A 26830-nucleotide genomic window follows, 5' to 3' on the forward strand; every position below is an offset into this window, starting at 1 on the left:
GGGATTCTGTGAGTAATCATGGGATTAATACAGATAAAGTACTTCACATGGTACAGAGCAGATTATAGACCCTGGAGAGGCCAGCTAGTCCCAATCTTACCACTCATCTCACTGTTTTCTAGTTTTCAAGAGACTGCAACACTCAGAAAAGAAGTGGATCCAAAGTCGTGGGCACACAGTGGTGGCATGACAGGCTTTGGAAGTTGTGGCCTCTGTATCTGAGGCACATCAAGCAGAATCAGAGATGGAAGGTCCTGAAAGTGGCTCATCTCGGAAATGATAGTTTTGCACATGTCCTGTGTGCTGACTCTGACCCTGAGACTAAGAAAAGGGGCATCCTGGGTGCAAAGATCCCCTTTCTATGAACCCACCAGACCCATCCCTTAATATGGGGTGAGCTAAAAACCAGATTTTGCAGTCTTGGCTGGATGGACATCCTCCATTAAGGTGTACACTTTTCCAGTTCCCAGTGTTCTCAGCTGTGAAATTTACTGCGATAGATAACGCAGGGTCACTGGGAGAATAAATGAGCTCAGGTATGTATAGAGCTCATTATATTGACTGTATTAATGTACTAATCCATAATCAGAAACAGGTCGTGTCACCAATTCCACTGTGTTTATTCTTACCATTAGTATAGAAGATGTTTGGCACTGAGGAGCTCAAAATGTGTATAATCTGCAAATGAGAGAGAGCACACTTGGGGACATTGTGTACGCGTGTCATCTTTGGTCAGCATGGGGTCTGGAAAGCTCTCTCCTTGCTTGAGGATAAGTCAACAGTGAACGGGGCTTATTAGAAAGAACAACACCGCACAACAAAAGGAGGGGAAAGACAACATGAGCTTCAACAGTCCATGAGAAAACAGGACACAGAGAATCATTTAGTGCTGATTGATTTTAAAAGGAAAATGGTCTGCATGCTTGAGTATCGTCAGTGGGGCCCAGCTGAAAGTCATGAAAAGGAACAATGCCAGAGCAAAGAACTCTGCAAGAAGAAAAAGGAGACAAGTGAGATGAGAAAGGGTTGGACCAGCACTAAGATGCTCCAGGTCTGCAAAGATGAGAAGTGGCACTGGTGAAAAATTTAAATCAGTGACCAAATGTAAAGGGGAATAGATCTTTTAGAATTTAGAACAACAACAACGTTTTTTTTCTTTTTTGTAAAACAAAGAATTTAAAACAACTTAGTAGAGGATGAGAAAAGAAACAAGAATAAGAAAAAATGTTGACTCTCTGAGTTAAAGGAGATTATGAGTAAGAAGTTAGGACAATCAGAACAGAAGTAGCATGAAGATTGAAAGGAGGCCAGGGTATTTTAAGCAGAAAGGCTGATCTTGTTTAGGGAGGGAAAAAAAATCAAAGAGAAGCAAATGCAAGGAGAAAGAAAAAAAAAAAAATCCTACAATACCCAACATATAACATATATGACTTAAGAAGGAATAAAATGCAGGATAGATTCTACCTTCTTCAAGATTAAATGATAGAAAATTATGAATAAACATCTACAGAGATTTGAGGAGCAGAATTTGCACTCCAGGTGAATTAGACCCAACAAAATAATCTTTCATGAGTGAATACAAAAGAAAGTCATTTACTCTTTGCCAGACAAGAGGTCAGAACATTTATCTGTCCTCAAAAACCTGTCTCCAAAAATTTAGTTGAATATGTATGCAAACCCACTGAAATTGATCAATAGGAACTGAATGATGGTATTTAAGAACTGGCAATGAGCATAAAAGCCTGGAAAACGTGAGGTTGAACCCAAACCACTACTGAATTTTGGTCTCAGATCTAATAAGACATTGTAAAATGAACATGCTCACCTGCAAAAAATTTTTGTAGACTGAGATAATTTTGCAGAAAAACAATTTGGTAATTGATTTAACAAACCTTAAATAAGTATTTGTGGTCTTGGAGTAAACTCTTGAGAGTCCTTTGGATCACTGACTCAGTGGTCATGAATTTGAGCAAACTCAGGAGATAGTGAAGGACAGGGGAACTTGGCGTGCTGCAGTCCACGGGGTTGCAAAGAGTTGAACACAACTTAGCAGCTAAACAACAACATCAAAATAAGTAAGCACACTGTTTTAATTCATCTAAATCTGAAATTTTAGAGAAATAACCAAAATGGCTCTCAAAAATTTAGATTGCATTATGTTTTCCTCTTTGTTAATAATATTCAAAATATGAATGTCACCTAAAAATGCCCCATGAAATAAAAATGGCTTAATGAATTATACAGCCATACAATGAAATGTTAATTTGCTTTTTAAAAAAAATATTAACATAGAAATATGCTCAGGATATGATGCTGTCAAAAAATATTAAACAAAACTGTATACATGTTCCTATTTCATTTTTTAATATGCTGATAGATATATTATTGACTCCTGGGCAACTATTCAGATAAATACAGGGGGAATATTGAAAGCAATATTGAAGTGTTAACTATTTTAATCCCCTACATAATAGGAATAGGAGTAATTTTTTTCTACACATGTCCATTTAAAAAAATCCTAATGTATTAGGGTGTGTAGAAATTTTCTACATATCACAGAAACCAAAAGAAAAATAAAGAATATAAAGAAAATACATTTTTTAAGGTAAGAGAACATAGAACATAGATCTTACCTTTGAAATCTATAGGAAAAAATAGCTAGGAAGGATCAATTATACCTTTTACCTATACTCGTCCAGTCTGCCGTTCTTCCACTCACACATTCACCCACACAGAGCAATGGACTCCTAACTTCCAACAGGTTCTAAGCTGGGCTCGGGGAACACAGAGGAGAAGACTCCAGATAAGACCTTGGTTTTCACAGGGTTTACAAACAGCTCTAAACAGGGTTTAACCAGCTCTAAAGCAGTTGTGTGGAAAGTAAACACAAATGAGACCGGTGGTACCCTGGGAGGGTGAAGGACTGAGTCCATGGGTTTATGGAAAAAAGATGAAGGCACCGTCCTCACGTGGACCTGAAATGGTACCCTGAGGGCACCGAAGAGGAAGTCTCACCAGACCTCAGGCACATGGGCAGCGCGATGAACTTTTTGAAGTCTTTTCAACTCTAATACGGCATCAGCATCTCTTTCTAACATAAAGTGGTAGAGTTCGAAGATAGGGAAAATATTCCCCCTAGATGTTTAACTTTGAGTTTTAACTTTACTCTCTGTGGTGGCTTCCCTGGTGGCTCAGTTGGTAAAGAATCTGCCCAAAATGCAGGAGACCTGGGTTCGATCCCCAGGTCAGGAAGATCCCCTGGAGAAGGAAATGGCAACCCATTCCAGTATTCTTCCTGGAGAATTCCATGGACAGAGGAGCCTGGTGATCTACAGTCCATGGGGTCACAAAGAGTCGGACATGACTAAGTGACTTTTCCCCCCAATATGTTCCATATAAATCTACAGGGCAGATGGAGCTAGAAACCAGGCCTGGAATCTCATGACCCTGACCACGCTCCACCAAAATACCCTGCTCCCACTCCTCTCCTTCAAGACCCAACTCAAATGTCCCTTCCACTCTGAAATCTTCCCCATCGCCCCATACATGTGGTCATTACCCCTCTAGACTCTCTGAGAACTGACTTCTAATTGTACATTCTTGATATCAAACTGTTTTATCTTTCATTTAACAAATAAATGAGGAGGAAACTTTGATGACTGTCTCCCAGCTGCAGTGGAAGATCCTTAGGACAGGCATTGGATCTTTTCCTATTTGTTTGTCTTTTGTTGATTCTCATTGCCGCATTTCCAGATCATCATAAAGACCCTGATACACAGGTCTGAGTTCTGGTGAATTCTCTGGAGTTATTGGTGAAAGTAACTGCAGCCATGAAATTAAAAGACACTCCTTGGAAGGAAAGTTATGACCAACCTAGATAGCATATTCAAAAGCAGAGACACTACTTTGCCAACAAAGGCCCATCTAGTCAAGGCTATGGTTTATCCAGTAGTCATGTATGGATGTGAAAGTTGGACTGTGAAGAAGGCTGAGCACCGAAGAATTGATGCTTTTGAACTGTGGTGTTGGAGAAGACTCTTGAGAGTCCCTTGGACTGCAAGGAGATCCAACCAGTCCATTCTGAAGGAGATCAGCCCTGGGATTTCTTTGGAAGGAATGATGCTAAAGCTGAAACCAGTACTTTGGCCACCTCATGCGAAGAGTTGACTCATTGGAAAAGACTCTGATGCTGGGAGGGATTGTGGGCAGGAGGAGAAGGGGACGACAGAGGATGAGATGGCTAGATGGCATCACTGACTCGATGGATGTGAGTCTGAGTGAACTCCAGGAGTTGGTGATGGACAGGAAGGCCTGGTGTGCTGCAATTCATGGGGTTGCAAATAGTCAGACATGACTGAGTCACTGAACTGAACTGAACTGAACATCTCTTTGACTCTATGCAGCTTTTACGTGAATTATTCATAATTATACACAGTAACATGCAAAATATATTCTAGGTGTCTTATTTGGAAACTAGCAGAAGACTCACATACAAATCACCTCCCCTGAGACAGATGACCAGAGAGACGTGTGGGTGCATGCTAAGTCACTTCAGTCGTGTCTGACTCTTTGAGACTCTATGGACTGTAGCCAGCCAGGCTCCTCTGTCCATGGGCTTCTCCAGGCAAGAATACTGGAGTGGGAGTGGGTTGCCATTTCCTTCTCCAGAATATCTTCCTAACCCAGGGATTGAACCAGCATCTCTTGCAGCTCCTGCGTTGCAGGTGGATTCTTTGCCACTGAGCCACCGGGGAAGCCCAACCAGAGAGAGAGCAGATCTCAGACAGCCAAGAGTCTCCATCCTTCTGTATATCACCTGACTCAGGCTCTGCCTGCCTACATTAGTCATCGATCTGCCCTTGGGCGCATAGTCATCTGTCAGCAGCCTCTACTCCTTTTGTGTAACTGGGACACTCCACTGGGGACCACAAGACATGACCTAACAACACACTATGGGGCAGTGGGAGGGCCATCAGTGATTTCCTGTCTTCATATGAAAGAGAGACCCACCCACCATCCTGCCCTTCTGCCATCATGCACTGAGCCCTCGGAGACTGCCCACCCTGCCTCAACGGGGAGTCTCCCACCCATCTGTACGCTTCCCACTCCTGTGCATGGCTTCCTTACTCACTTTTTTTAAAATTGAAGTATAGTTGATTTACAATGTTGTGTCCATTTCTGATGTACAGCAAAGTAATTCAATTATATACTGGACCGGCCTAAAAGTTCTTTTGGATTTTTCCATAAGATGTAATGGAAAACCCACGGGAGTTCCACGGTGGTCCAATGACTAAGACTCTGCCCTCCCAGTGCAGGGGGCATGGGACTAATCCCTGGCCAGGCTACTAGATCCCACATGCCACAACAAACGACCAGCACATCTAAATAAACAACAAAAAATAACCAAGTATTAAAATAAAAAAATAAAATTTAAAAATCGGTATAGAAAAACTTGCATGAACTTTTTGGCCAACCCAATATATATATTATACATATATAATACATATATATTCTTTTTCAGATTCTTTTCCATTCTGGTTTATTACAAGATATCAAGTCACTTTTTGGTGCCTCTTCCACACAAATAAGCTGGGCTCAAAGTTATATCCAGTCTCCCTTTCTGAAGGTTCTCTTCCTAATCCTCCTTCCAGAACCTTCTTGGATCCCTAGATTGGAAAATACTTCCCAGGAGATACGCAGATGAGAATGAATGTTTACTAAATGCCTCCCAAATGCTGGGCATTTCCTTACAGCCATGCAATGATGGAAAAAAGAATTGTCCTTTGTTTAAGACCAACAACCACACAAAGGATAAGAGACTTGGAATAACTCACTTTATGTTACACAATAATAAGAACAAGCAAACCTGGGCTGAAAAACCAGAATTGCCTATTTCCAAGCTTATGTTCTTTCTATTACGTGAGGGCTTGATGAAGAAAAGGCAACTCTAGCTCCACAATGCATCCCTTGCTGTGTTGTTGTTCAGTCGCTAAGTCGTGCCTGACTCTTTGTGACCCCATGGACTGCAGCACACTGGGCTTCCCTGTCCTTCACCATCTCCCATAGCTTGCTCAAACTCATATCCATTGAGTCGATGATGCCATCCAACCATCTCATCCTCTGTTGTCCCCTTCTCCTCCCACCTTCAATCTTTCCCAGCATCAGGGTCTTTTCAAATGAGTCAGTTTTTTGCATCAGATGGCCAACGGCTTGGAGCCTCCACTTCAGCATTGGTCCTTCCAGTGAATATTCAGGATCAGTCTCCTTTAGGATGGACTGGTTGGATCTCTTTGCAGTCCAAGGGACTCTCAAGAGTCTTCTTCAGCCCCACAGTTCAAAAGCATCAATTCTTCAGTGCTCAGCCTTCTTTATGGTCCAACTCCTGCTGTGTGTGTTAATACAAAAGGAAGGGGAAAGTGAGAGGAGAGGAAAGAAAGAAGCTCTGTAGCTCACTGACTCCTCCCACCAGAGCAACCCCCACTCCGACCCCACCAGAAACCAGGCAGCCAGGATGGTTGGGCCCTGACCCCTCTCGGACCCAGGGAAGGGCCCAGCTCCTCACCCTCTTAATTTTCTCATTTCTGTCGCATTTCTCCTGCCAGGGCCCTCCCTGATGGTGGGGTGGGTGGGGGTGCTGAGAAAGGCAGGGTGCGGCACCTCACAGTGCCTGAGGGAGTCCTTCCCACCACACACCTGTGAGCCCTTCAGCTTCCTCCCCCTGACAGCCTCTCAGACCTTCGGCTCTCACTGAAGCCTGTTTTTGCTGAACTTGCGTTAAACAAAGACCTGGAAACACGGGTCAGCAAAATCGAAACATTTACCTCCTTCAAGAAGTCATCTGAGAAGCCCCAACCCTTCTGTGAGACGCTATTAGCAAACACTTCAAAGGGAGCCATGTCCCATTTTGGGTAGTGCCATGCAATGAGCCCCCAACCTCAGATCAAGTCGGAATCCTTACCTCGATTTGCCAGGCTCTGTGACACCTCACCCTTGCAGCTCTCCTGCCTCATTGCCACTCGACTCTGTTAAGCTTTTAGTTAATTTTCTTCTCTTCCTTTCCTCCTTCCTTCTCCTTCCTTCCATCCCTCCTTTTTTTCTTTTTTCTCCTTTCTTCTCTCTTTCAAATCTCTTCTTCCTCCTTCCCCCTCTCTCTTTCCTTCCTTCCTTCTGTCCATTCTTCCCACTAAATACTGAGCATCTATTTACTCCTGGGTGCTGAGTCAGGTGCTTCAGACAGTTTTCAGGACAATGGCCTCGGAGTTCTTTCTCCATCTCACATCCGCATGCTTGTGGTTCCCTTCACACAGAATGCCCACACCTACTCTACTGGATGAAACCTGCTGCTGCTGTGCTAAGTCACTTCAGTCGTGTCCGACTCTGTGCGACCCTAGAGACAGTAGCCCACCAGGCTCCGCCGTCCCTGGGATTCTCCAGGCAAGAACACTGGAGTGGATTGCCATTTCCTTCTCCAATGCATGAAAGTGAAAAGTGAAAGTGAACTCGCTCAGTCATGTCCGACTCTCAGCGACCCCATGGACTGCAGCCCACCAGGCTCATCCATCCATGGGATTTTCCAGGCAAGAGTACTGGAGTGGGGTGCCATTGCCTTCTCCAGGATGAAACCTACTCACCCTTTAAATTTCAAATGAAATCACAGATGCGTTCTGTTTTCTAACTAACCCTTCCCTATTTTCCCACCGCCCATTGTCCAGGTGGAGCTGGGTGCCCCTTGGAAGCCTTCTTTCTCTACCCTTGCTTGCCCGCATCATCGTTGATACCATCCTCTGCTCACCTGCCTGCATCTTCAACTAGACTGAGAGCGCCTTACACTGTTCAGTCTTTCATCTCTTAATCTTCTGGAGCCAGCTCTCACCACACACCTTTGTGCCATCCAAGATTCCAGCAGTAGGTAACTTACTCCTCTCAGAGAAAATGCAAACCGTAAGACAAAAATACCTTCAACTTCCAGCTTCCAAATCTACATTCACCTGTATACACTCCCATTTTTACCTCTGGAGACCCAGATCACTGCCCCCGGCAGTTTACTTAGAGTCTCAGCTGGGACAGACGGAAGTCACTTCCAACTCAGATTATCTAAGACAAACTCATCTTTCTAAGCAGAAGGAAGCCCCTTTTCTGTAGGTTCCCCAAAATACAGGCACTCAAGCTAGCACTCAGAATCAACTCTAAGGCTTTCTTCTTCCTCATCCCCTGATACACAGAGCCACTGAATACTGTGGATTCTAGAACCTAAATAGAATCCATCTACTGCTCTGCTGCTCTGTTCCACATTTCCACCATCTATCCCCAAGATTTCTGAACCCATCTCTTAACGTGTCTTTCTGCAGCAGCCTTGCCTCCTGCCAGTCCATTTTCTACAATGAAGCAAGAGTAATCTTCTTAAGATATAACCAGATGATGTCACTCAGTAGCTTAAAACCCATCGGGCCCTTCCCATGGCCTCGAGGACAGCGTCCAAAGTCAGTCACGGAGCTTACGAGGCCATAGCAACCCAACCTCTACCTTCTGATTTTGCTTACCTCCAGTCACCCCACCCAGACCCAACACACATTCTCCAGTGAGACTGAGCCTTCAGTTAATGAAAACCCCATTGCTCTCCAGGGCCTCCAGGCTGTTATGATCATGGCTTTCTCCACCTGGAATATTTCTCCCCTTCTGATTGCTGGGCTGGGTGTGAATGTCACCTCATCATCCCTCACCAGTCAAACTTGCCGGGCAACCCAGGGACAGAGTCACCTCCTCACAGTCCCTGTGGCCCCACGGATGCCCTGAGGGTCATGAGGTGGCCTCCCTGGGCCTGCTATAGCCCGAGTGTCCCCAAGATCCCCAGCGGGAGCTCCTGCTGCACCTCATTAACATCGTCCCTGTAAATAACAGCAGCCCCGACACCAGTCTGCAAAACCAACACATGCATATTTGATCTGTATAAACAGTGCATATAATATGACATTTCCTTTCAAAACTCCCTCACCACTCGGAAATTCAAATGAGAGCCTGTATTACCCTTGGACTAGAGACTAATGAGGGCATCATAAATATTTGATGAAAACCAGGCCAAATTCTCGGGGTTTTGCCACACAACATTTTTCAGGAGCAACTGCTGAAAGATGTCTCGAATAGCCTAAGTACTTTTGGTGGGCAGCAAAGGGTGGCATCCTTCTGAAGGAATATTCCACCTGCTTCCATTCTTGCACAGGTGCTGGCTGCTATTTCCTTTGAATTTTGTCTTTGCTTTAAAACCACCATCCGCTTTCAGACTGCCAGTCAGTGAGTTTGTGTTCATCATGAAGAAACAGTGACAAGAGAAAGGAATATTGGGCTACATTTCAGAAAACCTGATTCTCACCCCGGCCAGGCCAGGGTCTAAGCTTAAGCACAAAAGATAAACTATTAAAATTCTTTAAAACATTGTGGTATAAAATTTTCAAAATTCTAAAGTAAACATATCATAAATAAAATTTAAGAAAAATAGCATTATAAAATGGTTCTGTCAGTGTGGGGAGAAGTGCTGAATATCCCTTAGCTTCAATCTTTTCCTCTATAGCTGCTAAGAAAATAAATGGTTGCCAAGATGAGTGGGAAAGAACCCGCCCACCAAAGTAGGAGACATAAGAGATGCAGGTTCGAGCCCTGGGTTAGGAAGCGTCCCTGGAGGAGGGCAGAACAACCCACTCCAGTTTTCTTGCCTGGAGAACCCCATGGACAGAGGAACCTGGCGGGCTATAGGCCATAGGGTTGTAAAGACCCAGACATAACACTGAAGTGACTTAACACACAGCATGTGAAATAAAGCAAAAAAGAAAAAAAAAAAAACAAAGATGAGAATAGCTTTTGCATACTACAAATTGTTGAAGAAAATATAATAGATTGCTAGTTAATAAGCTAGGTTAAGTTGTCCAGTCATCATTTTCCTTGTTGAGATTCTTCAAACAATATGAAATATGACTTAGATGACAAACTAGGAGAACCCATTTGGAGAGCCATTTGTATCAGGAGATTAATAATATTCACAATTTTGGACCTATTGATCATACTTTTTGTGGGAATAAACCAATGAAAAATGTGACAAAGTACCCTACTTGGAAGAGGTTTTTTTTTATTATTATTACCAAAAGGTACCCTAAAATACTCATAGTAAAAGCCTTGAAAGCACTCTAAACAGCCAGTACTTGTTGCTATTGTTAAGTTGCTAAGTTGTGTCCAACTCTTTTCCACCCCATGGACTGTAGCCCACCAGGCTCCTCTGTCCATGGAATTTTCTAGGCATGAGTACTGGAGTGGGTTGCCATTTCTTTTCCACCCCATGGACTGTAGCCCACCAGGCTCCTCTGTCCATGGGATTTTTCAGGCAAGAATACTAGAGTGGATTGCCATTTCCTCCTCCAGGGTGTTTTCCCAACCCAGGGATTGAACCTGGGTCCCTGCATTGGCAGGCTGATTGTTTACCACTGAGCCACCAGGGAAGCCCCAAAACAGCCAATAATCAGGTCAAATAAGTTATGATACATCCCCCAAACAGGTTATTGTGTAGAAAAATCATTATTACAACATCTTTAAAAATAAGATTATATTTATGATTAATATAATGTTGAGTATGTAGAGTACAAAATCAAACAGATAATGCAAGTCCATATGAAATAAAGAAGAAATTTTTTTAAAAAACCAAAGTCTCAAAAATCTAAAAGAAATCATTGAATACTATCTATCCTCCAAATAAGAAAAAGAGTTTAAGATTAAAAACAAAGGATAAATTATTAATTCTTTAACATTTAAAAATTTTTTTTTAATTTTACTATATAAAAATTTCAAAATTCTAAAGTAAATATATCATAAATAAGATTTAAGAAAAATAGCATTATAAAAAAATGGCAAGGATACCACTCTGCTTATTAAAAGACTCATACAAATTGATAAGAGTGTAATCATTCTGACAGATAATAAGATGAAGAATATGAACAGATAATTAAAGCACACAAAAGAAAAAATTATTTTATTTTTAAATAAATAAATTAAATTTACTATGCATTTGGTCAAATGATCAAGAGCTTTTAAAATACTAGTCAATGTAGCGGAGGGAGTTTATGAAGAGAGGGATTTCTGCTGCATTCTGACACATTGTTGGAAGACATGTAGAAAAAAATTTATAAACAACAATTTTAAACATAAATCAAAGGCCCTAACAGTGTTCACATCTTTACCTAATAATTTTATTTCTAAGTGTCAGCCCCTAAAGAAACAACCACATAAGCAGATAAAACCTTATATACCTAAGACTATCAGAGGATTATTTAAAGCACAAAAATTAAAACCATGTAAATAGTTATAAGACTAATTAACATTGGAAGGAGAATATCAACCAGAAGGAGAATATCAATTTTAAAAGTACATAGTCAGTGTGTAGTAGATGAATCCATACTCTTCTAGTCACACTATTTCTAAGACAAACACAAAATGAAGAGAATTAAAATTTTCAAAAAAAAATTTTTTTCATAAAACCAGGAGATACATTCTGAAGTGAAAATTAAACTAGCATTAAGTGAATATGTTGAAATGGGATACCCAGTATGGCAAAGTCAGAACACCATGGATTCTTTAAAAGACAGGGATAGCAGAGAGTCTCTGTGGACAACAGAACAACACTCAGACTTTCTCCCTGACGTACGTTGCCTCCTAGCCCACCACCCTTTCCTGGCCTTTCTCTTTCACATAGTTCAGCAGCACAAAACTCATTTGGAGGGGACTCCCTGCTTTACAGATGAAGGAAAACTAAAAACTAAGAAATGGCCATCACCAAAATCCTAGTTTGAGAGTAGCAGAAAGACTGCAATGCAAAAGGAGATAATAAGCACACCTCAGAAAAAGCTTGGCATTCAGTAAAGCAATAGTATGACCTCACATGACTCATTAAAACAAATAATAACCTCTGCAAAGCAAAGCATCTAAGTAGAAATATAAGAAGCCAGTTTTTTAAAAAGACAACAGAATAAAAACAAAACTGGCAAAGAGCTAGAAAAAATAGAAGAGAAAAACAAAATCATCAAATAAGTAAAGATCATTTTCTCCACAATAAATAGGAAATAGATTCTGCCATAATAATGACCTGGGGCATGGAAGACAGACTTGTAAACTGAATGGGATAAAATAGAAAAAAATAACCAAAAGTTTAAAATTATAGAAGAAAATGCAATAATTGTGAAAGGTATCAAAGGAGATCCAAAGTATGCAAAATTGGTGACTGAAATTAACGAACAAAACAGAGAGAACACACAAACTGTCCAAAGGAGTAATATATTTTTTAAGTATTTTTGAAATAAGCACTTGAATCTACTCTTTCAAATGGTCAACGGTTCCCAAATAAGTTGAGGCAGAGAGGCACATTTTATTAGAGTTTCTAAACCTCAAAAATAAAGAAGCTATGGGTACCTTATTTTTGACAAAACAGGTAAGAATATACAATAGGGCAGACACAGCCTCTTCAATAAGTGGTGCTGGGGAAACTGGACAGCTACACATAAAAGAATGAAATTAGAACACTTCCTAACACCATACTCAAAGATAAACTAAAAATGGATTAAAGACCTAAATGTAAGACCAGAAACTATAAAACTCTTAGAGGAAAACATAGGTGGAACACTCGATGACATAAATCAAAGCAAGATCCTCTATGACCCACCTCCTGAGTAATGGAAATAAAAGCAAAAGTAAACAAGTGGGACCTGATTAAACTTAAAAGCTTTTGCACAGCAAAGGAAACTATAAGCAAGGTGAAAAGACAGCCCTCAGAATGGGAGAAAATAATAGCAAATGAAACAATTGACAAAGGATTAATTTCCAAAATATACAAGCAGATCATACAACTCAATACCAGAAAAACCAACAACCCAATCAAAAAGTGAGAAAAAGACCTAAACATACATTTCTCTAAAGAAGACATACAGATGGCTAACAAATGCATGAAAAGATGCTCAACATCGCTCATTATTAGAGAAATGCAAATCAAAACTACAATGAGATGTCACCTCACACCGGTCAGAATGGCCATCATCAAAAAGTCTACAAACAATAAATTCTGGAGAGGGTGTGGAGAAAAGGGAACTCTCTTGCACTGTTGGTGGGAATGTAAATTGATACAGTCACTATGGAAGACGGTATGGAGATTCCTTAAAAAACTAGGAAGAAAACCACCATGTGACCTAGCAATCCCACTTATAGGCATGTACCCTGAAATGAAAGTCGCTCAGTCATATCCAGCTCTTTGCAACCCCAAGGACTATAGCCAGCCAGGCTCCCCTGTCTATGGAATTTTCCAGGCAAGAGTACTGGAGTGGATTCCCATGCCCTCCTCCAGGGGATCTTTCCAACCCAGGGATCGAACCCAGGTCTCCCACATTGCAGGCGGATTCTTTACCAACTGAGCCACCAGGGAAACCCAAGAATACTGGAGTGGGTAGCTATCACTTCTCCAGGGATCTTCCCGACCCAGGAATTGAACCGAGGTCTCCTGCATTGCAGACAGATTCTTTACCAACTGAACTATCATGGAAGCCAACCTTTCAAAATCTCAGTTATCTCCAGTTTCACTTGCAATTCTTAGCCCCTTTCAGTGTTTTTCAGATGGCTACCACTGTTTCAGCATCAAATCTAAGCTGAAAATATCCAGGTACAGCATTATCCGATATAACTTTCTGCCATAATGGAAATACTCTGTGTCTGCACTGTCCCATATGGCAGACACTGCTGCTGCTACTGCTAAGTCGCTTCAGTCGTGTCTGACTCTGTGCGACCCCATAGACGGCAGCCCACCAGGCTCCCCCATCCCTGGGATTCTCCAGGCAAGAATACTGGAGTGGGTTGCCATTTCCTTCTCCAATGCAGGAAAGTGAAAGGTGAAAGTGAAGTCGTTCAGTCGTGTCCAACTCTTAACAACCCCATCGACTACAGTCTACCAGGCTCCTCCATCCATGGGATTTTCCAGGCAAGAGTACTGGAGTGGGGTGCCATTGCCTTCTCCGATGGCAGACACTAGCCCCGGGTAAACACTGAGTGTCTGACATGTACCTAGTGTGACTGAGGAGTTGAATTTTTAATTTCACTTAATTTTAATTAATTTAATTTTAAATAGCCACCTGTGCCTGGTGGCTATCATATTAAAGAGTGCATGTCTAGAGGAAGAAGAGAAACCTTGAGTGTCAAGAGTAGGGAAATTTTTCCTAGAAGTCTCCTAGTGGATTTTCCCAGGTTTCTCTTTGGTCAAAACAGGTCACATGCCTACTCCTAAATCAAATATTGGCAAGGAAAATGATTTCCACAGGTAGCTTAAAATAAAATAGGCATGTACCCTAAGAAATTTAAAATTGAAAAAGATACATGTATCTCATCGTTCATTGCAGCACTATTCACAATAGCCAGAACATGGAAGCAACCTAGATGTCCATCAATGAATGAATAAAGAACTTGTGGTGTATATACACAATGAAATATGACTCAGCCAGTAAAAGGAACACATCTGAGTCAGTTCTAATGAGGTGGATGAACCTAAAGCCTAATATGCAGAGTGAAGTAAGTCAGAAAGAGAAAAATAAATATCATATAGTAGTGCATATATATGGAATCTAGAAAGAGGACCAACGAATTTATCTGCAGGAAAGCAATGGAGAAATAGACATAGAGAAGAGGCTTATGGACGTGAGGAGAGGGGAGAAGAGGGTGAGATGTATGGAGAGAGTAACCTGAAAACTTACATTCAGTTCAGTTCAGTTCATTTCAGTCGCTCAGTCGTCTCCGACTCTTTGCGACCCCATGAACTGCAGCACGCCAGGCCTCCCTGTCCATCACCATCTCCCAGAGTTCACTCTACCATATGTAAAATAGACAGCCAATGGTAATTTGCTATATGTCTCAGGAAACACAAACAAGGGCTCTGTATCAACCTAGAGGCATGGGATGGGGAGGGAGATGGGAAGGAGGTTCAAGAGGGAAGGGATATATGTATACCTATGGCTGATTCGTGTTGAGGTTGGAGAGAAAACAACAAAATTCTGTAAAGCAATTACCCTTCAATTAGAAACTAAATAAATTAAAATAATAATAAATCCTCAAAAATAAATAAATAAAGAAGAAATCCTATAGCCAGGGAAAGAAAGTCAACTCATCTACAAAAGTAAAAAGTCAACCTACCTTTAGGCTTCTCTCTGAGACAGTCACTGCTACAATAAAGTGGAAGCATATCTTTAGAGTCCTCAGGGAAAGGTCAGAAAATAATTTTATACCCAGCCAAATTTCCATTTAGAGTAAAGAACAAATGATAATTTTTAGACCTTCACAGCTCTATAAAGAGAACTTCCATTATCTCTTCTTAAAGGAACTATTAAAAATTGCTCTGTTGCCAATCCAGGAATAAAGAAGATACTATAAAAAATGGTGATCTCTAGTATATTTAATTTAAGTGAACTAATTTAAACAAATATACCAGAGCTGCAGGAAAATGTTGCTATCAAGTAAAGTGTATATTCTATCAGCTACTACATTGAAACTACAAAAATATCAGAAGTGAAAGAAAGGGAAAATTATGATATGAATGCCAATCTCCTCTTTTTGTGTAATGAGGGCTGAAAAATCAATACAATAATATTTAAAGCTGATGAATAAAGAAAACATGTAAGCATATTGTTTAAATGTGTGAAGCATTCACTTGAATAAATAAAAATAATAATGTAACAAACCAAAATTAGATGGTATGGAGAATAAGGAGAGAGGGCACATGGGAGGAAATCAAGAACCTTACCATGCATGCATTTCAGTAAATACTGTCTGAAAAAGTAAGAACAATGTATAGTCTATACATTTATAGCAATAAATGCAATTATTAGAAGTGAAAGAAAACCCACAATAGACCTTCTAAAGTATTAGAAGAAAACTGGACCATACAAGCACATACATACAAACATACACACACACCCTTCAAAGTACATTTTGACATTAAAATGTCAGACAAGGATGAATTCAAGGCACAGAGATTTAAAGGAGATCGGACCATTTTTAATGAGTAAACAAGCCACAGTGGAGATGACGTAGTCTTGAGTCTTTATACAACAATGAAAATAACAGCAAAATTAATGTAGTAAATGCAAGAAAAAACAGAAAAAGAACCACAAAATAATGTTAGAATATTTAATGTACCTCTCTCAGCCCATGAGAATAAAAATTTAAATGAGATAAAGTAAAATAAAACATGAATCTACATGAATTAAAAGGCTTTAGAAACCTAAGGCAAGTAAAGTCAGGATACAGACAACTCAAATAGTGTAAGAAGAACTAATTTATGGATACTTGATATATATAATTACACAATATATAGAATTGATTTTTATGCTTATGAAACATTCAGGATTTGAAGTTTCAACAACAGCTGCCTCTGGCTGATTAAGCACAAAAACGGAATTCATCAAAGCTAATCAGTGGTTCACAGAATTTGGACCATGTCTGCGGAGCCATGCTAATGGACACACCCTCAGGAAGGGTCCCCAGATGGTGATCATAAAGTGGGCTGATGGGGACATTTTCTTCACTGCCAGTTCAAAGCCCCTTCTGTCCTAGGACTCAACCCTGCTCCACCTACTGGTCTCAAATCCTTCCACTTGCTAAATTCTGGTTTGACGCTTGTATACGTTTCTCAAGATGCTCACTTCCCAACAGAAGTGCCACCACGGTGATCGGTCTTAGTGGGGTCTGAGCCGGGTGCCTGAGTTTAGCCGCAAAAGCAGTTGGGGGAGAGGAATAATTTTATGAGTCCAACCATGGGGAGGCTTTGAGTAAGCCTTGGGCTTCACACACTCCAACCATAGCAAAGGTTTCCTAGAAAGTCTTGGCGGCCTCAACACCTGGCAGACACCTGCCCCAGGTCGCTGCAAAAGTGATCGGTGGGAGGAGGCGTTACGTGTTCTTTTCAAAGTCCTATGGAGTATTTACCAAAAATGCGTAATCAAGAGGTCACAAAGAAAACCTCGCCAAATGTTCTCAAACAGCTATAGCTCAGATATTTTCTAAACACAACGTAATAGAATAAAGATGGCAGAGTGGTGAGGACTGTATGCCACCTGGAAATTAATAAAATAAGACACACACGCTCACAAACTCCATCTTAAAAGGAATTCTCCCTAATGGTAGAACATCTCCCTAACTTAAAGTTACAGTTATAGGAACACTAATCCCCTAACCAGTTTTGTTAAAACCACATTCAAAACAAAATGTTTAAATTTTTGAAATTTTATGTTACTAGGAAAAATCAATTAAAATATAGGAAGCATTTAACAAAAGAAACAAGGAAAAGATCAGAGCAAGAAATATGAGATAAACAGAAACAATCAAAATGAGTGCAAATGATAAAAAATAGAAAACAATGAATTTCAAAAAAAATTGGTAGAAAAAATAAATGTAAGAACTTGTTTAACAATGAGTCATTTTTTAAAAAGCTTAGATAAGCTAGTCAAGAAAATAAATCTTTGAAAGTACGAATAACTAAATAAAAGTGTGAGAATTAAAAAATAAGCAGAGAAATGGAAAATAAAGGAAAGAGGACAATGTGCTTAGGACTGTACAAATAAAACTCTTAATGAAACTGATGAATTTTTTTCTAAAACATCATAAATGAACAAATTGATCACAGATGGATAGATTATTCAATCAAAAATACTGTCATAGAAGAAACTGAAGACTTTTTTAAAAAAACTGTTCTTCCAAAAAGCCCCGGATTGAGATGGTTCTGTGGGTTAACTCCTTCAAATCTCTAAAGAATGGGTTATTTCTATGTCCTTTCATTACTGGGCAGCATAGGGAAAGGAGGGAGGCTTCTAAATCCTTTTTGTGAAGCCACCCTAACATTGATTTTTAAACCTGACAGAAAGCATAAAATAAAACTACAGACCAATCTTGCATATGAATATTGATGAAAAATCCTAAATAAAATATTAGCAAATAGAATCTGGCAGTGCATTAAACCGGTTTGAAGATGGCAATCTAAGCACAAGCTGAGCTCCCCGCTCCCTGCACCCAGTCCATAGAAATGATAGTAAAGCTATTTTTAAAAACAAATAAATTCACACACTCAAAAATAGAATGGAGGCCCTCTCAGAATGCCAGAGCAGTAAGAAACCCCTGAGAGAAAGCAAAAGAGAAAAAATGCTGCTGAAACATGGTGGCTTGAACATGTTCCTTCCTGAAAGGCCACTCACTCAGATGACAGTGAGGTAATATTTTTAAAGGCATAAGCTCACAAGAACAAGGGAGACGTGTATTAGTTTTATTGCTGTACAGCTAAGCCTCCAAGTCTCATGAGTCAACCCAAAAGAAGTTTATTTCTCAATAGCAAAAAAAATGCTGCCCGTGACAGTGTGATAGAGAGGGACTCCACTCCCAGAAATTCAGGGATCAAGTCTCAGCCACTTTCCACCTGTGACTCCCCAGGTGGCCCCAGCGGGCAGTGGACGTCCAGCTGACAGCTGAAGGAAGAGAGAAGGGAGGCTCATTGTGGGGAGTTTCGTGAGCCAGTCGTGGAAGTGGCATGTATCTCCTCTGCTCACATTCTACTGACCATTACTCATCTCCAAGGTCTCAGCTACCTGCAGGGAAAGTTGAAAACATATATGCCCATGGGGAAAGTGCAGTGAACACCTGCTGAGTCCCAGAACACATCATCTTTCCAGTTAGCAAACACCTATTTCACTTCTTTGCAAAAAATAAAATATATTCAACCATACATACTCCTAGGAAATCAGCTCCAAATCCAGTAAACTCAATCCAGCCTCTTCATTCAGCCCAGAGTCCAGGCTGTATGTTTCCCCCATCACCAGGTTCAGATGTGGGGAAACTGGAGAAAGTCAAGCCCCAGAAGGATGGGGAGGTTGTCTTGAAGCAATGACTTAGAGAAGGATAAGAGCAGAAATTAGAAATCCCCGCTCAAGAAGAATTTACAGATGACAATTTCAAGCCACACAGGAAAGCTGACATGATACAAGTTATCTAAATACAACCAAGCGAAAGTGGATTTCCCCCTAAGGAAATGGAAATAATTATGCAATTGGGAAAAGACTCCAAAAACAAGAATAAATTTCTCAAAGTGATATAAGAATGAATAGTAAATATACAGCAAGATAGGAGATACTGTGTTGTTGTATGTGACTGTTCAAAAAAATAGGCATGTATCAAGTACTAACATATAGATTTTAAGCTAATAGATTTAAACAAGAAAACATATCATTGTAAAATACGGAATGGTGGCTAAAATTCTCAATATTTAAACCATACATGGGACACACTCAGATTAAACTTATGAAATAGAACATAAGACTGAGAAATTTAATGAGACTGTAGTATAGAGAGATGAAGAGATAGGAAATGCTCATGAGAAATTAAAATACTTGAAAGAAAGCTGGAAGTGTCCAAAGCTGTGACCAACAGGAGGTTGGAGGAAGAGAAGGCAAATGGGGGAAAATATTTAAAGAGATGATAGCTAAGAATTTTTCAAACATAAAGAAATATGCGAGTCCCAAGGTACTGTATACTGAGTGCAGAGCAACATAGACAAAAGGCTACATTTGGATATGTTGTAGAGAAATAGCAGAATATCATGAATAAAAAGAAGATCTAAAAGGCAAATGGAGAGTAAAGACAGACAACCTTCAAATAATGAAATTCTCAGGAGGAATGACAGAAGGTAGCAAGTTGAGGTAATTTGTTAATCACAGGTAAGAAGACTGGTTATATCGTGGCATCTAGGTAAATTGAATTCCACGTAGCTATTTAAAGAGTTAAATAAATCTGAGTGTGCCATCAGCATGATATCCAATATTGAAGGGAAAGAAAGAAAAGTAACAGTCTAAAGTGTACCCAAATGTGTATAAACAAGCAATCGAAAAAGAGCAACATGTGTATGGAATGTACAGGAAACACATTTGCACACTCAGTTGTTCTGTTGCTAAGTCGTGTCCAACTCTTTACCACCCCATGAACTTCAGGCTGTTCAGCTTCCCTGTCTTTCACCATCTCCCTGAGTTTGCTCAGACTCATGTCCATTGAGTCAGCGATGCCATCCAACCATCTCATCCTCTGTCGTCCCCTTCTCCTCTCACCCTCAGTATTTCCCAGCATTAGGGTCTTTTCCAATGAGTCGGCTCTTTGCATCAGGTGGCCAAAGAATTGGAGTTTTAGCTTCAGCATCAGTCCTTCCAATGAATATTCAGTGTTGATTTCCTTTAGGATCAACTGGTATCTCCTTGTAGTCCAAGGGACGCTCAAGAGTCTTCTCCAGCACCACACTTTGAAAGCATCAATTCTCCAGTGCTCAGTTTTCTTTATGGTCCAATTCTCACATTCATTCATACATGACTACTGGAAAAACCACAGCTTTAACTATGCAGACCTTTGTCATAGAGGCTCTTGGAAATTTTTAGAAAAGTTTGTAAAAAAGGTCACATTTGGGCAGCTGAAAAAGCTGGAGCTTAGAGGAAGAGAGATTTCTTTTTCACCATATATGCCATACACTTTGTTTGAAATTTTAAAATGTGTTTATACAATGCTTTCTCAGAAATAATTTCAAAACATTTCCAAATTGCATTGCAGACATCAGTGAAATAGAATGACATCATAATATTGAGGGATTATGGGTGTTATTTCTTTCCCCTTGCACTTTGCATTCTAAATTTTCTGCAAAGATTAGATAATGATGTTATAATCAGGGAAAATAAACTAAAATAGAAACAACTTTAATGTAAGTGGAAGTGCAATTTTCAGTTAAGTGCCCTTTCATGTAAATATAGGAAACTAAGAACTTCAGCCTTGAGAGGCAGAAAATGGTGGTAGATCTACACTCGATCCGGGCCACATGGAGAAATGCTTGTGATATAACATTGAGAGGAAAGGAAGAAAAGTGTGTAAAATGAGGAATATATTCTACTTCTTTAGAATTATTTAATCTTTGTTTTCTCTCTGGATTACCCGGTTGTTTTTCTCTCTTTTATAAATACATAGAGACTTTATTTTCTTGGGCTCCAAAATCATTGCAGATGGTGACTATAGCTATGAAATAAAAAGATGCTTGTTCCTTGGAAGAAAAGCTATGACCAACCTAGACAGCATATTTAAAAGCATTACTTTTAATGAGACATTAAAAGTAGAGACATTACTTTGCCGACAAGGGTCCATCTAGTCAAGCTACAGTTTTTCCAGTAGTTATGTATGGATGTGAGAGTTGGACCATAAAGAAAGCTGAGCACCAAAGAATTGATGCTCTTGAACCGTGGTGTTAGAGAAGACTTTTGAGAGTCCCTTGGACTGCAAGAAGCTCAAACCAAGTCAATACTAAAGGAAATCAGTCCTGAATATTCATTGGAAGAACTGATGCTGAAGCTGAAGCTCCAATCCTTTGGCCACCTGATGCGAAGAACTGGCTCACTGGAGAATACTCTGATGTTGGGAAAGATTGAAGTCAGGAGGAGAAGGGGATGACAGAGGATGAGATGGTTGGATGACATCACCGACTTGATGGACATGAGTTTGAGCAAGCTCCAGGAGTTGGTGATGGACAGGGAGGCCTGGTGTGCTGCAGACCATGGGATCACAAGGAGTTACACACGACTGAGTGACTGAACTGAACTGAGAGACCTTTACACAGAGAACATCTCAGAAAACTCCTTGGCCATACATGCTCTAGGTGGAAATGTTCAGATGGCTAGACAGCATCTTGCATGCAGTAAATCCTCAGAATCTATTTCTTGCATATTTGTCCTCTCCCAGTTTGTCCCATGAAGCTTTATAAGGAGCCAGGATACAGCAAAGCAAAGAGGCAAAATAGACCTGTAGAAACTACCCTATCTAGTTTTCCCACATTGGTGAACAGTAGTACCAGGTGTTCCAACCAAAATCCCCCATTTCTCCCTTTTCCTAACTACTCGCATAGTATCCATAAGCAAGTTCAGTTGATTCCATCCCCAAGTGTATCTGGAATAATGCCATTCTCTTCCACCGCCGTGGCTGCCACCCCGATTTGTGCAACCTCTCCACCTGCTCCTGCTTCAACAATCCACATTGTAAGTCAGCATTTCCTGCTTGGAAACCTTCTGAACAATGTTTCATGGAAGCCTCTTCATCACTGCTTCTCAGCATCAATCTTGCCTTGACTGAGTCCTCAGTCTCTATCCCATTCCCCATCTTTAAGGTTTGTTCTGTTACACGTCACTCTTCTTGATTGACTGATGGATCATTGATAGGCTGTCTGCCATCCCTGTTAGAATGTAACACAATAAGAGTGGGGTCCTTGGCTGCCACATTCACCAAAAAATCCCAAAGACAAGAGAGAGCTAACACGTGAAAGGTCTACAGTAAATTCTTGATGAATAAATGAACAAGCCGAAACATCCAGCGTGTATTCTCTGCCAGACTGAGCATCTGGAGAATAGAACCAGTGTTGCACATGCTTGCATCCCTAACTTCTGGGCACACAGTGTTCTTTAGTCACTCAGTCCTGTCTGACTCTTTGTGACCCCATGAGGGTCAGCCATGACCCTCCGCCCACGAGGCTCCTCTGTCCATGGGATTTCCCAGGCAAGAATACTGGAGTGGGTTGCCATTTCCTTCTCTGGGGATCTTCCTGACCCAGGGATCAAACCCACATCCCCCGCATTGGCAGGTGGATTCTTAACTGCTGAGCCACTGGGGAAGCCCCAGTACACACAGTAGGGCATCAATAAAGCATGTTGGGTTAATGAAAATTATGGCATACATCCCTTGAGACTTTACTACATACAGAGGTAGAGTTGATAAACAGAGAGGCCACTCTCAAGCCTCCTCCCTCCATAAATAATTACCCTATATATTCATAGAAGGCATTTACAAAGAGTTGACCATGTGTCAGGTGTGTCTCACATGCTTTACCCAAACTAACTCATCTATTTTTTTTTAATTTCTTTATTTTACCGAGTGAGGTAAGCACATACTTTTGGTCTTCCCTGATAGCTTAGTTGGTAAAGAATCTGCCTGCATGCAAGAGACCCAGTTCAATTCCTGGGTCAGGAACATCTGCTGGAGAAGGGATAGGCTAGTCACTCCAGTACCGTTGGGCTTCACTGGTGGCTCAGCTGGTAAAGAATCTGCTGCAATGCAGGAGACCTGGGTTCGACCACTGGGTTGGGAAGATCCCCTGGAGAAGGGAACAACTACCCACTCCAGGATTCTGGCCTGGAGAATTCCATGGACTGTAAAGTCTGTGCATCACAAAGAGTCAGACATGACTGAGCAACTTTCACTTTCACTTCACTTTCAAGCATATACTTTACATGGAATGTATCCTTAACAGGTTTTTAATGTAGCCTTCAATACTGTTATCTACAAGCACACAGTTATACAGCAGGTCACTTAATTATTTTAACAACCCCATACGTAGATCAGGAGCTAACTTCATGCCCACTTTACAGATAAGAACACTAAGGCACAGACAGGAAGAGTGTTCAAGCCAAGTCCGAATTTAGACTCTTCGTCACCGGGACTCTAGGGAGCTCATCTGCTTTGCCCTCCTGTCCCAACCACAATCTTTCTTTCTAAGCTCTGCTTACCTTAGGATGACTATCCAAAGCCACTAGCCCCAAGTGACACTCATGTAAATCAATTACAGTTATATACATATGAAAGTCCAGTTCCTTGGTGGCACTAGCCAAGGCATCTGTCAATAGCCACTTGCAACTTGCTGCTATCTTATCAGAGAGCACAAAGAATCTCTTTTTTGTGGCCAAATGTTCTCAAACACACTGCCTGGAACATGGATCCTTCAAGGGCAAAGATCATATCATACATTTATCATAACTTTTGGTAAGATGAAAGGGTCAGCCCCAATAATTACCATAGTAGAAACCCGTTAATAAATATTCAACATTCATTCCTGAGGCATGTCTTTACCTCCTGGTGGCAAACTGGGATACCTCGTCACTAATAAGCAAGTGTTCGTATAAGTCGTACTCTCCACTCCTCGTAAGGGGGACGGTTTAAGTCCTTCCATTCCCACTGTTGCTCCCTGCACCCCCATGCAAGAGCCGGCTTCCTTTATCTGCTTATTCTCCTCCTAACTGGGGATGTTTATTGTAATCTTTGTTTGTATGCCTTTTTCTCAACAAATATATCTGACTGTTTAGCAGTTCTGAACTTTCAAAACCCAGGCAAGAAAGCTTAAAGTCAGGATCTACAAAAAATGTCTGCAACACTCAAAGCAAAGTCTTCCAAGACGGTGATTCTGTTTTTTTAAATTTTAAATTTTAAATTCTGTTGTTGTTAAATTTTCTTCAGTAGCTGTCTTCAAATCCCATAGCATTCTAATGGATTTCCAGATACATGTTAATCAAGACCTGCTGCTTCATAGGCAAGAGCCAGAGTTATTTGCAACGTATTGGCAACTGCTCAGGAAAAGTAGCATATGTGAAGGTCCTACTATGTGCCTGCCTTCTGTTAGGTGTTGGGACTTTGGAAAGTTCCTACCATGTCTCTGGTCTGATGCTAGGAACTGGGTATTTGGAGGTGGCCTCTGGACATCCAAAGGCTCCCCAACTTATGGAAAAATGGGACATATAAATTTCCATTCATTCCTTCACTCATTCAATCAGTATTTATCAAGTACCTACTGTATGCTGGGCATTGTGCATAGCAGTGATATATAGGAGTATGCAAAGCAGCATGAATTCCTGCCTTTTCAGAAATTGTAGTGGGGAAGACAGTCCATAAGCAAGTAATATACAAATATGCAATCTACCACATGCTGATAAGCAATGTTAAGAAAATTAGGCCGAGAGCAGAGGCTGTAAGGGAGGTCTTAGGCCCGGGGCAGGAGAGGCTCTCTGATTAGGTGATATGAGTAGAGAGAGGGAGCCACGAGGGCAGATGGTAGAGGGAGTCACAGCCTTGCCCCGGGAGGTGCTCAGCCTTCCGGAGGAGGAAGTAGGGTCAACAGGGGAGGAGGGCATCTCTGCAAAGGGACAGAATGCCTCACAGGCTCTGGAAGGACTTTGGATTTGATTCTGAGCATTCTGAACAGGGTTGTGACTTCACAGACTCACATGGCAGAGAAAGCACTCTGTACAGAGAACAGAGGCAGCGGACGAGGATGGGGACAAGGACTCAGCTGGGCGAGAACGACAATAATAACCCCAGGGAGAGGCCACTGGGTCTCAGGCTGGGCTGGTGGAGCCAGCAGGGTCTGCTGATGGGAGGAAGGGGAGGAAGAGAAAGGATGAGAGGAGGACCACACAGTCAATCAGGATGGTGTGAGAGTTCGCCTTGGGGATGTGCATAGGCCCTGGGGACACACAGAGGATGACACCCGGCCAGGAGGGCCCGAGGTTCCTCAAGAAGTTTGACTTTCTGATAAACAATCTTTTTCTTAATGTTTTTCTTGTTGTTCAGCTACTAAGTTGTGTCTGACTCTTTGTGACCCCATGGACTGCAGCAAACCAAGCCTCCCTGTCCCTCCCCATCTCCTGGAGTTCTCCCAAGTTCATGTCCATTGAACTGGTGATGCCATCCAACCAACTCTTCCTCTGCTGCCCTCTTCTCCTTTTGCCTGAATCTTTCTAATGAGTCAGCTGTAGGCATGCCCTGTTTGATACTTAGCACATACTCATACTTTCCAGGTGGTACAGTGGTAACGAATCCACCTGCCAGTGCCAGAGTGTTCAATCTCTGGGTTGGGATCCCCTAGAGAAGGAAATGGCAATCCACTCCAGTATTTTTGCCTATAGAATCCCATGGACAGAGGATCCTGGTGTGCTACAGTCCATGGGGTTGCAAAGAATCAGACATGACTAAGCACACACACACACAGTTTTACACTAACAAGGGCATTTATTGTTCATCTGAAATTCAAACTGAACAGGCTGTTCTGTGTTTTATCTGGCAATTGGACCAACCAAGGGCTAAGTCAGGTATTGAAGACTGGTAGGTCTGGGTCATGTGAGTAAAGAAGAAACGAGTCCCAGGGGGAGGGACTCACTCCCGTCCCTTCTCTGAATTTCTGTAGGGCTTCCAGAGAGCAGGACTCACACATCTGGTGGGTTGTGTGTATGGAGTAGGGAGTGTGGTTACACATAACCCACTTCCAGTGTCTCCAGAAGTCGGAAATCACATCAAGGATCAGAGTCCTGGGGAAGCTCCCTTTAACTTAGGTTTAAGAAGAGTTTTCCCTTAAAGCCTGGAGGGTACAAGGCTCTTGTTCATTGTTCACGGAAGAGCAACCAAGATGCCCATCATTGGTTCCTTCCATTCTAAAGGTCTGCCTTGTGTAAGTTGAGCTGGAGCTGGAATGGACAAGATTTAGAGACGGGCTGATCATCAGAACCACCCATGCACAAAACATTCAGGAGTGTCTACTGTGTCCTAAGGGCTGCATTCAGTGCTCTGTACAAGTCCACACTCAGGCCTGACTGGCTTCAGGCACTGTTTTCTTTTTCTACAGTATTTACCCCCATTCCTACTCCCTCCCAAAAAGTGGTATCAACAAAGTGAGAAGGGCAGAGCTTGTTGAGCTGGACAGACTGCTTGAGCATGGAAAGGGTAGCTATGTGCGCTGTGATCAGGGGACAATGAAGAAATCAGCCTGATCTGAAAGGGCTCAGGAGAGAACAGAAGCTTTGTGTGAGCCTTGAGTGCTGGCCACCCGCCTGTCTGTCCACTCTCATGCAAAGTTTGGAAGACCTTGGTGATGGAAAGAAAGAGATGGCACAGCAGAAGGAAAACCAGAGAGACAGGCTGCTTTCCAGAGCCTACTCGCAGAAATAGC

General features: G+C 41.4%; 1 non-coding gene across 1 annotated transcript; it reads left to right on the plus strand.

Annotated features, from left to right (window-relative positions):
• Window positions 1-3180: 3180 nt before the first annotated feature.
• Window positions 3181-3253, plus strand: TRNAF-AAA (transfer RNA phenylalanine (anticodon AAA)). Its single transcript has one exon. It is a non-coding gene; the product is annotated as a tRNA-Phe (tRNA).
• The last annotated feature ends 23577 nt before the right edge of the window (window positions 3254-26830 follow it).

The sequence above is a fragment of the Bos indicus genome, chromosome 21 (assembly GCF_029378745.1).
Source record: "Bos indicus isolate NIAB-ARS_2022 breed Sahiwal x Tharparkar chromosome 21, NIAB-ARS_B.indTharparkar_mat_pri_1.0, whole genome shotgun sequence".
NCBI classification, from domain to species: Eukaryota; Metazoa; Chordata; class Mammalia; order Artiodactyla; family Bovidae; genus Bos; species Bos indicus.